Below are 7,757 nucleotides of genomic sequence, written 5' to 3'. Positions count from 1 at the left end.
GTCGGTCTGGCGTCAAATGTAAACAGCAATTGCACCATGCATGTGAGGTATCACCGCGACGGTCAGATCGAAGGCAGTAATTTTAGCAGTAGACCTCCTCTGTAAATCTAAAGTGGTAACCTGTAAAGGCTTTTAAAGGCTTTTAAAAATGTATTTATTTTGTTGCCACTGCACGTTTGTGCGCAATTTTAAAGCATGTCATGTTTGGTATCCATGTACTCGGCCTAAGATCATCTTTTTTATTTCATCAAACATTTGGGCAATATAGTGTGTTTTAGTGCATTAAAATGTAAAAAAGTGTGTTTTTTCCCCAAAAATTGCGTTTGAAAAATCGCTGCGCAAATACTGTGTGAAAAAAAAAAATTTAACACCCACCATTTTAATCTGTAGGGCATTTGCTTTAAAAAAATATATAATGTGTGGGGGTTCAAAGTAATTTTCTTGCAAAAAAAAATAATTTTTTCATGTAATCAAAAAGTGTCAGAAAGGGCTTTGTCTTCAAGTGGTTAGAAGAGTGGGTGATGTGTGACATAACCTTCTAAATGTTGTGCATAAAATGCCAGGACAGTTCAAACCCCCCCCAAATGACCCCATTTTGGAAAATAGACACCCCAAGCTATTTGCTGAGAGGCATGTCGAGTCCATGGAATATTTTATGTTGTGACACAAGTTGCGGGAAAGAGACAAATTTTTTTTTTTTGCACAAAGTTGTCACTAAATGATATATTGCTCAAACATGCAATGGGAATATGTGAAATTACACCCCAAAATACATTCTGTTGCTTCTCCTGAGTACGGGGATACCACATGTGTGAGACTTTTTGGGAGCCTAGCCGCGTATGGGACCCCGAAAACCAAGCACCGCCTTCAGGCTTTCTAAGGGCGTAAATTTTTGATTTCACTCTTCACTGCCTATCACAGTCTCGGAGGCCATGGAATGCCCAGGTGGCACAAACCCCCCCCAAATGACCCCATTTTGGAAAGTAGACACCCAAAGCTATTTGCTGAGCGGTATAGTGAGTATTTTGCAGACCTCACTTTTTGTCACAAAGTTTTGAAAATTAAAAAAAGAAAAAAAAAATTTTTTTTTTGTCTTTCTTCATTTTCAAAAACAAATGAGAGCTGCAAAATACTCACCATGCCTCTCAGCAAATAGCTTGGGGTGTCTACTTTCCAAAATGGGGTCATTTGGGGGGGGTTTGTGCCACCTGGGCATTCCATGACCTCCGAAACTGTGATAGGCAGTGAAGAGTGAAATCAAAAATGTACACCCTTAGAAATCCTGAAGGCGGTGATTGGTTTTCGGGGTCCCGTACGCGGCTAGGATCCTAAAAAGTCCCACACATGTGGTATCCCCGTACTCAAGAGAAGCAGCAGAATGTATTTTGGGGTGCAATTCCACATATGCCCATGACCTGTGTGAGCAATATATCATTTAGTGACAACTTTGTGCAAAAAAAAAAAAAATAAAAATAAATTGTCACTTTCCCGCAACTTGTGTCAAAATATAAAATATTCCATGGACTCAACATGCCTCTCAGCAAATAGCTTGGGGTGTCTACTTTCCAAAATGGGGTCATTTGGGGGGGGTTTGTGCCATCTGGGCATTTTATGGCCTTCAAAACTGTGATAGGTAGTGAGGAGTAAAATCAAAAATGTACGCCCTTAGAAATCCTGAAGGCAGTGATTGGATTTCGGGGCCCCGTATGCGGCTAGGCTCCCAAAAAGTCCCACACATGTGGTATCCCCATACTCAGGAGAAGCAGCTAAATGTATTTTGGGGTGCAATTCCACATATGCCCATGGCCTGTGTGAGCAATATATCATTTAGTGACAACTTTTTGTAATTTTTTTTTTTTTGTCATTATTCAATCACTTGGGACAAAAAAAATGAATATTCAATGGGCTCAACATGCCTCTCAGCAATTTCCTTGGGGTGTCTACTTTCCAAAATGGGGTCATTTGTGGGGGTTTTGTACTGCCCTGCCATTTTAGCACCTCAAGAAACGACATAGGCAGTCATAAATTAAAGGATGTGTAAATTCCAGAAAATGTACCCTAGTTTGTAGGCGCTATAACTTTTGCGCAAACCAATAAATATACACTTATTGAAATTTTTTTTTACCAAAGACATGTGGCCAAATACATTTTGGCCTAAATGTATGACTAAAATTGAGTTTATTGGATTTTTTTTAGAACAAAAAGTAGAAAATATCATTTTTTTAAAAAATTTTCGGTCTTTTTCCGTGTATAGCGCAAAAAATAAAAACGGCAGAGGTGATCAAATACCTTCAAAAGAAAGCTCTATTTGTGGGAAGAAAAGGACACAAATTTCGTTTGGTTACAGCATTGCATAACCGCGCAATTAGCAGTTAAAGCGACGCAGTGCCAAATTGTAAAAAGTGCTCTGGTCAGGAAGAGGGTAAATCCTTCCGGGGCTGAAGTGGTTAAAGAAGGACATTTTACTTAGATTCCATTTTTTAAATACACTGTATCAAAGGATATTCAATTTGTGTAATACACGGTTAAATGTAACTTTCATTTTACCATATTTGGAAAACAGATTCAAAATAATTGTGATCACATTGTTTATCATTAGATTATTTAACCCCGCACATTTTGTTATTAATGTTTTGTCTAAAAAACTGAAATTGGCATGGTTTCCTTCCAGCTCATCACTGATCTCTCATCCCAGCCACATTCTTTCATGAGAATGCAAAGGAGGGGGTCACATCTGCATACATGACACACACAAGAGATAGAACTAAAGGTTCCAACATTCACACACATACACGAATATCTCTCTAAAATCGCTTACATTTTTCCCATTTGTGCACAACACATGCATATCATTCTCACACTTTCTTTTAACTCTTTAATATTTCTCTGCTTAAATTCTGCTTTCCTTATTTTGTTCTGATATCCTTTGCATCCCATATATTGTAATCCCATACTTCACATACTCTAGCTTCTATGATTCTATGATCAGACGGGCATCCATAGTGCTCATCCCATCTTCCTTCTCTGACAACATATAAAGTATTCTGTTTTACCTCTACTATAGTTGTAGTACCTGACCCCAAATTCATCCCACAACTTAACATGAAAATGTCCCTTTCTGTCTAGTGTTAATTGTCACCCTTAATCCATCCTGCTCACATAGATAGCTGTTTCTCTAGCTGTTTACTCTGCATGATTCTTAGTCCCTGTGGACTTTGGTAACCCAGTTACCCATTGTGGATCCCTGTCCACTCTATTTATCTAGGGGCTCAGTATAGGCGGAACCGCACCTTCGGTTCATATATTTTATGCACTGGGCATTTTTCAGGGTCTCTTACCCTTCATTCCCTTACTTAATGTAATGCCCATAATGACTGGCCAGTCTTCTCTATGTGTGTCTATACCTTCTTGCCTCTAAACTACTTTATCTAGCAGATGTACTACATATACCTGTGAACAGCACTATTTCTTATCTAGAACACCCCGATGGACAGTAGACAGTGACAACATAACATATAACCACCAATCAATACAGTTCGATTAAGGAGAGTAAAATAGGTACCATTTGTCCCGAAAATGCCTTACCGATCAAGGAAGTCTGATAACTCAAATGTAAAAAAGACTAAGAGAATAAAGTTCTCTTAAGAGTGCCCAGACAGAACACTAAGGTAAATACAAACTGGCTTTATTAGTACAAAAAAATCCACAGCAAATTAAACAAAAAAGAGGGTAAAGATAAATGGCTGACACAGACCGTTTAAAACTAAGACAACGTTGTCAAATGGTTAAAAACATAGGGAGCTGCGCCTGCACATCCCACACACACACCACATATTCACCACTTACATACACTGTTGATAGAACAATAAGGCTAGTTGAAAATCAGGAATGGATACATAAGTTCTTTGTCAACAAAGTATTCCTGTAAACAAACTCCCAATAGTAAAGTTCATCAAACACAAGCCATATAAGTGGTATGCTGGTTTAGCGGGTAGATGACCTGAGTATACTGATCTTGTATAAATGAAGATGATAATACAGCGGGGTCATTCCATTGTAGAAGCACAGACCCTCAGCATAAGTTAATGATCAGGCAATACAGCAAATGAAACAAGCAGCATGGCTATAAAAGTTCATAATCACCAGATAAGAAAAGCAGAGGCAGAGGCAGCAGATGAGTATTCATGCAGATATCAGCAGGGGGAGTGCTATAATCAGTTAGGACACATGTATTCATATGCTGAGTGGGATATGGATACTCTCACCAACTGTAAGGAGTCTGTCATCCACCAATAGCGTTACTCTACCACTGGAAAACTGTAGCCAAGAGCACCGCTCCACATTGGCCAGTAGCTGTATTCGACCGGGGAGAAAGATCCCTCGTTGTGTGGTCGTTGCCTCCATATGATTCCGCTTGTATCCGGAGAAAGAAACAGCCGTCAGCTGTTTGTTCTGTGCTGGCATTCAGGTCAAATCAAGGAGCGAGTGGTTCCCTGTGACGTGCTGGCGTCACAGGGAACCATGCGCTCTTTGATTTGACCTGACGTTCTGACATCACAGGGAACCGCTCACTCTTTGATTTGATTTGATTTACAGGAATACTATGTTGACAAAGAACTTATACATCCATTCCTGATTTTCAGCTAGCCTTATTATTCTATCAAAAGTGTATGTAAGTAGTGAATATGTGGTGTGTATGTGGGATGTGCAGCCGCGGCTCCCTATGTTTTTAACCATTTGACAACATTGTCTTAGTTTTAAACGGTCTGTGTCAGCCATTTATCTTTACCCTCTTTTTTGTTTAATTTGCTGTGGATTTTTTTGTACTAATAAAGCCAGTTTGTATTTACCTCAGTGTTCTGTCTTGGCCCTCTTAAGAGAACTTTATTCTCTTAGTCTTTTTTGTATGCATTTAGGGCAATCAGAACTGCATCCTACTAGGCTCATTTGGATGAATGTTATATACTCACTCGCTATTACCCTTTATACTTACTAGTACTCAATTTTGGTTGATCCAGGCAAATCCTTGTTAATTTTTGTAACTGAAATGTAAGCAAAAGGCTTACCTCAGCCAGCTGATTTATCAGAAATTCCTGCTCCTCGTTTTGGATTCTCAGGGTCACCTGTAAATCCCCTCCTAGGCAAAGCTCGCCATCTGACAAGGAAATTTATAGATAGGCCACTCCTATCCTCATATTAATTAGTGGTTCCAAATTAATAACTACTGCAGTAGGGAACAGACACAAAAGATACATTCTGCATCTTTCCAAATAACTGTTCTGCTTTATTATGACGCAATTGAAGGTTTTTATACACATGATTACGTAGGTATCACATTAATATTACAATTGTACTTTTATGGTAACAAGGGGCGTAACATAGGCAGGCTAATTCTAATCAGGACTCGAAAGAATGCAAACATGTACTGAAAACATTATTAGTGCCGTGTGCACAGCGAGGGCAGTGTGCAATACATGTAAAATAAAATACAATTATATACAGAACTTAAAAATTTCCTTTACAACCTCTTTAATGAAAGGCATGTATTACTTTTCCAGATATGTATTAATTTCTGTATTTGTATTTTGTCTGTCTTATATATAGTAGCTGTTGAGAAGTTTCCAAGCTGTCTATAATTTTGGCATTAATTACTCAGACACATGTACAGTGGGTATAGAAAATAATCACCCCCCCTTTAATATAATCACATTCTGTTGCTTTGCAGCCTGAAATGAAGACAGACACCGTTTTTGTTTTATCCAGTTGTATTTATCAAGTGCAGCTTATAACATCCAAGTGAAAGACCAACATGTCAGAAAAAAAAAAATCAAAAACTGAGTTGGAAAAAGGATCACCCCCTTGTGTTAGTATTTTGTTGAACCACCTTTTGCTTTAATTACGGCCTTTAGTCTGTTGGGATATGTCTCTACTGACTTTGCCAATCTAGACTTTGCAATATTTGCTCACTCTTCTTTGTAGAACTGCTCAAGTTCAGTTAGATTTGATGGTGACCATTTGTGGACTGCAGTCTTCAAATCTTTCCATAGATTTTCAATGGGGTTTAAGGCTGGACTCTGACTAGGCCATGCAAGGACATTTACCCTTTTCGCCCTCAACCACTGTGTGGTACTTTTTGCTGAGTGTTTTGGGTCATTGTCATGTTGGAAAGTAAACCTACTTCCCATTGACAACTTTCTGGCAGAGGGCAGCAGATTTTCCTTAAAATATTTTGTCCCTTCCATTTTCCTTCTATCCTTACAAGTGCTCTAGTCCCTGTTGAAAAGAAACACCCCCACAACAGGATATTATCACCTCCATGCTTTATTGTAGGAATTGTGTTATTTGGATGGTGAGCTGTATTCGATTTCCACCAGACATATCATTTGGTGTTGACGCCAAATAATTCAATTTTAGTCTCATCTGACCAGAACACCTTTTTCCATGTGGCCTCAGAATTTACAAGGGGCGTTTTGGCAAAGCTGCATGTGGCCTTTCTTGAGGAGTGGCTTTTTTCTTGTAACCCTCCCATACAAGCCACATTTTTGGAGAATTTGTGATATTGTTGCCACATGCACACAATGAACACTCTCATAAGTTCCTGCAACTGCTTCAGAGTTGCTGAAGGCCTCTTGGTAGCCTCTCTGACCAGTTTCCTCCAGGCTCTTTCATCCAGTTTGGAGCGACGTCCTGATCCACACAGAGTCTGTGTTGTACCGAATACCTTCCACTTCTTAATAATATACTTCACTGTGCTTCTAGGCATTGATAAAGCCTTTGATTTTTTATTGTATCCCTCTCCTGACTTGTGCCTGTCCACAACTTTATCCTGGAGATCTTTTAATGGTGCCTTGCCACCCATAGTTGATTATTTGCTTCAGTTGCATTACCAGGGACTGAAATGCTCCAGGAAAGCTATTTTCAAGCTGAGCTAATCAAAATGACCACAGCTGATCACAGTTGAAAGTCAAATGGCTTTGTGTGCCATTGAGAAGTTGATTAGCTACACCTGATTGAGTGTATAAGTCACTTTTAGAAGGGGGAATCCTTTTTCCAACTTAGTGACTCTGTTTTTTTAATTTGTTTTATTTTTTCTGACATGGAGGTGTATCTTTCATTTGGATGTTATAAGTTGCACTGAGTAAATACAGCTGGATTATCCTATTGGCATGTTTTGAAGTGTGGGAGAAAACTGGGGAACCTGGAGGCAACCAGGGCTGGACTGGGACAAAAAAATTTGGCCCTGGACTTCATCCAGACCGCCCCACTTTAATTTTGCAAACACGCACAAAAACAGTATATAAACTATACGCAATTGCACAAAAAAATAAGTAAAAACATTCCACTATTGGGCTTAGCCACACCAGTGCCCATTAATGCAGCCTCACCAGTGCCCATTATTGCAGCCTGATCAGTGCCCATCAGTGCAGCCACACCAGTGCCCATTAATGCAGCCTGATCAGTGCAGCCACGCCAGTGCCCATTAATGCAGCCTGATCAATGCCCATTAATGCAGCTACACCAGTGCCCATTAATGCAGCCTGATCAGTGCCCATCAGCACAGCCACACCGGTGCCCATTAATGCAGCCTGATCAGTGCCCATCAGCACAGCCACACCAGTGTCCATTAATGCAGCTACACCAGTGCCCATTAATGCAGCCTGATCAGTGCCCATCAGCGCAGCCACCCCAGTGTCCATTATTGCAGCCTGATCAGTGCCCATTAATGCAGCCTCACCAGTGCCCATTGATGCAGCCTG

This window comes from Aquarana catesbeiana, linkage group LG02 (genome assembly GCF_042186555.1).
Source record: "Aquarana catesbeiana isolate 2022-GZ linkage group LG02, ASM4218655v1, whole genome shotgun sequence".
NCBI lineage: Eukaryota > Metazoa > Chordata > Amphibia > Anura > Ranidae > Aquarana > Aquarana catesbeiana.
Note: the sequence above shows the minus strand (reverse complement) of the source record.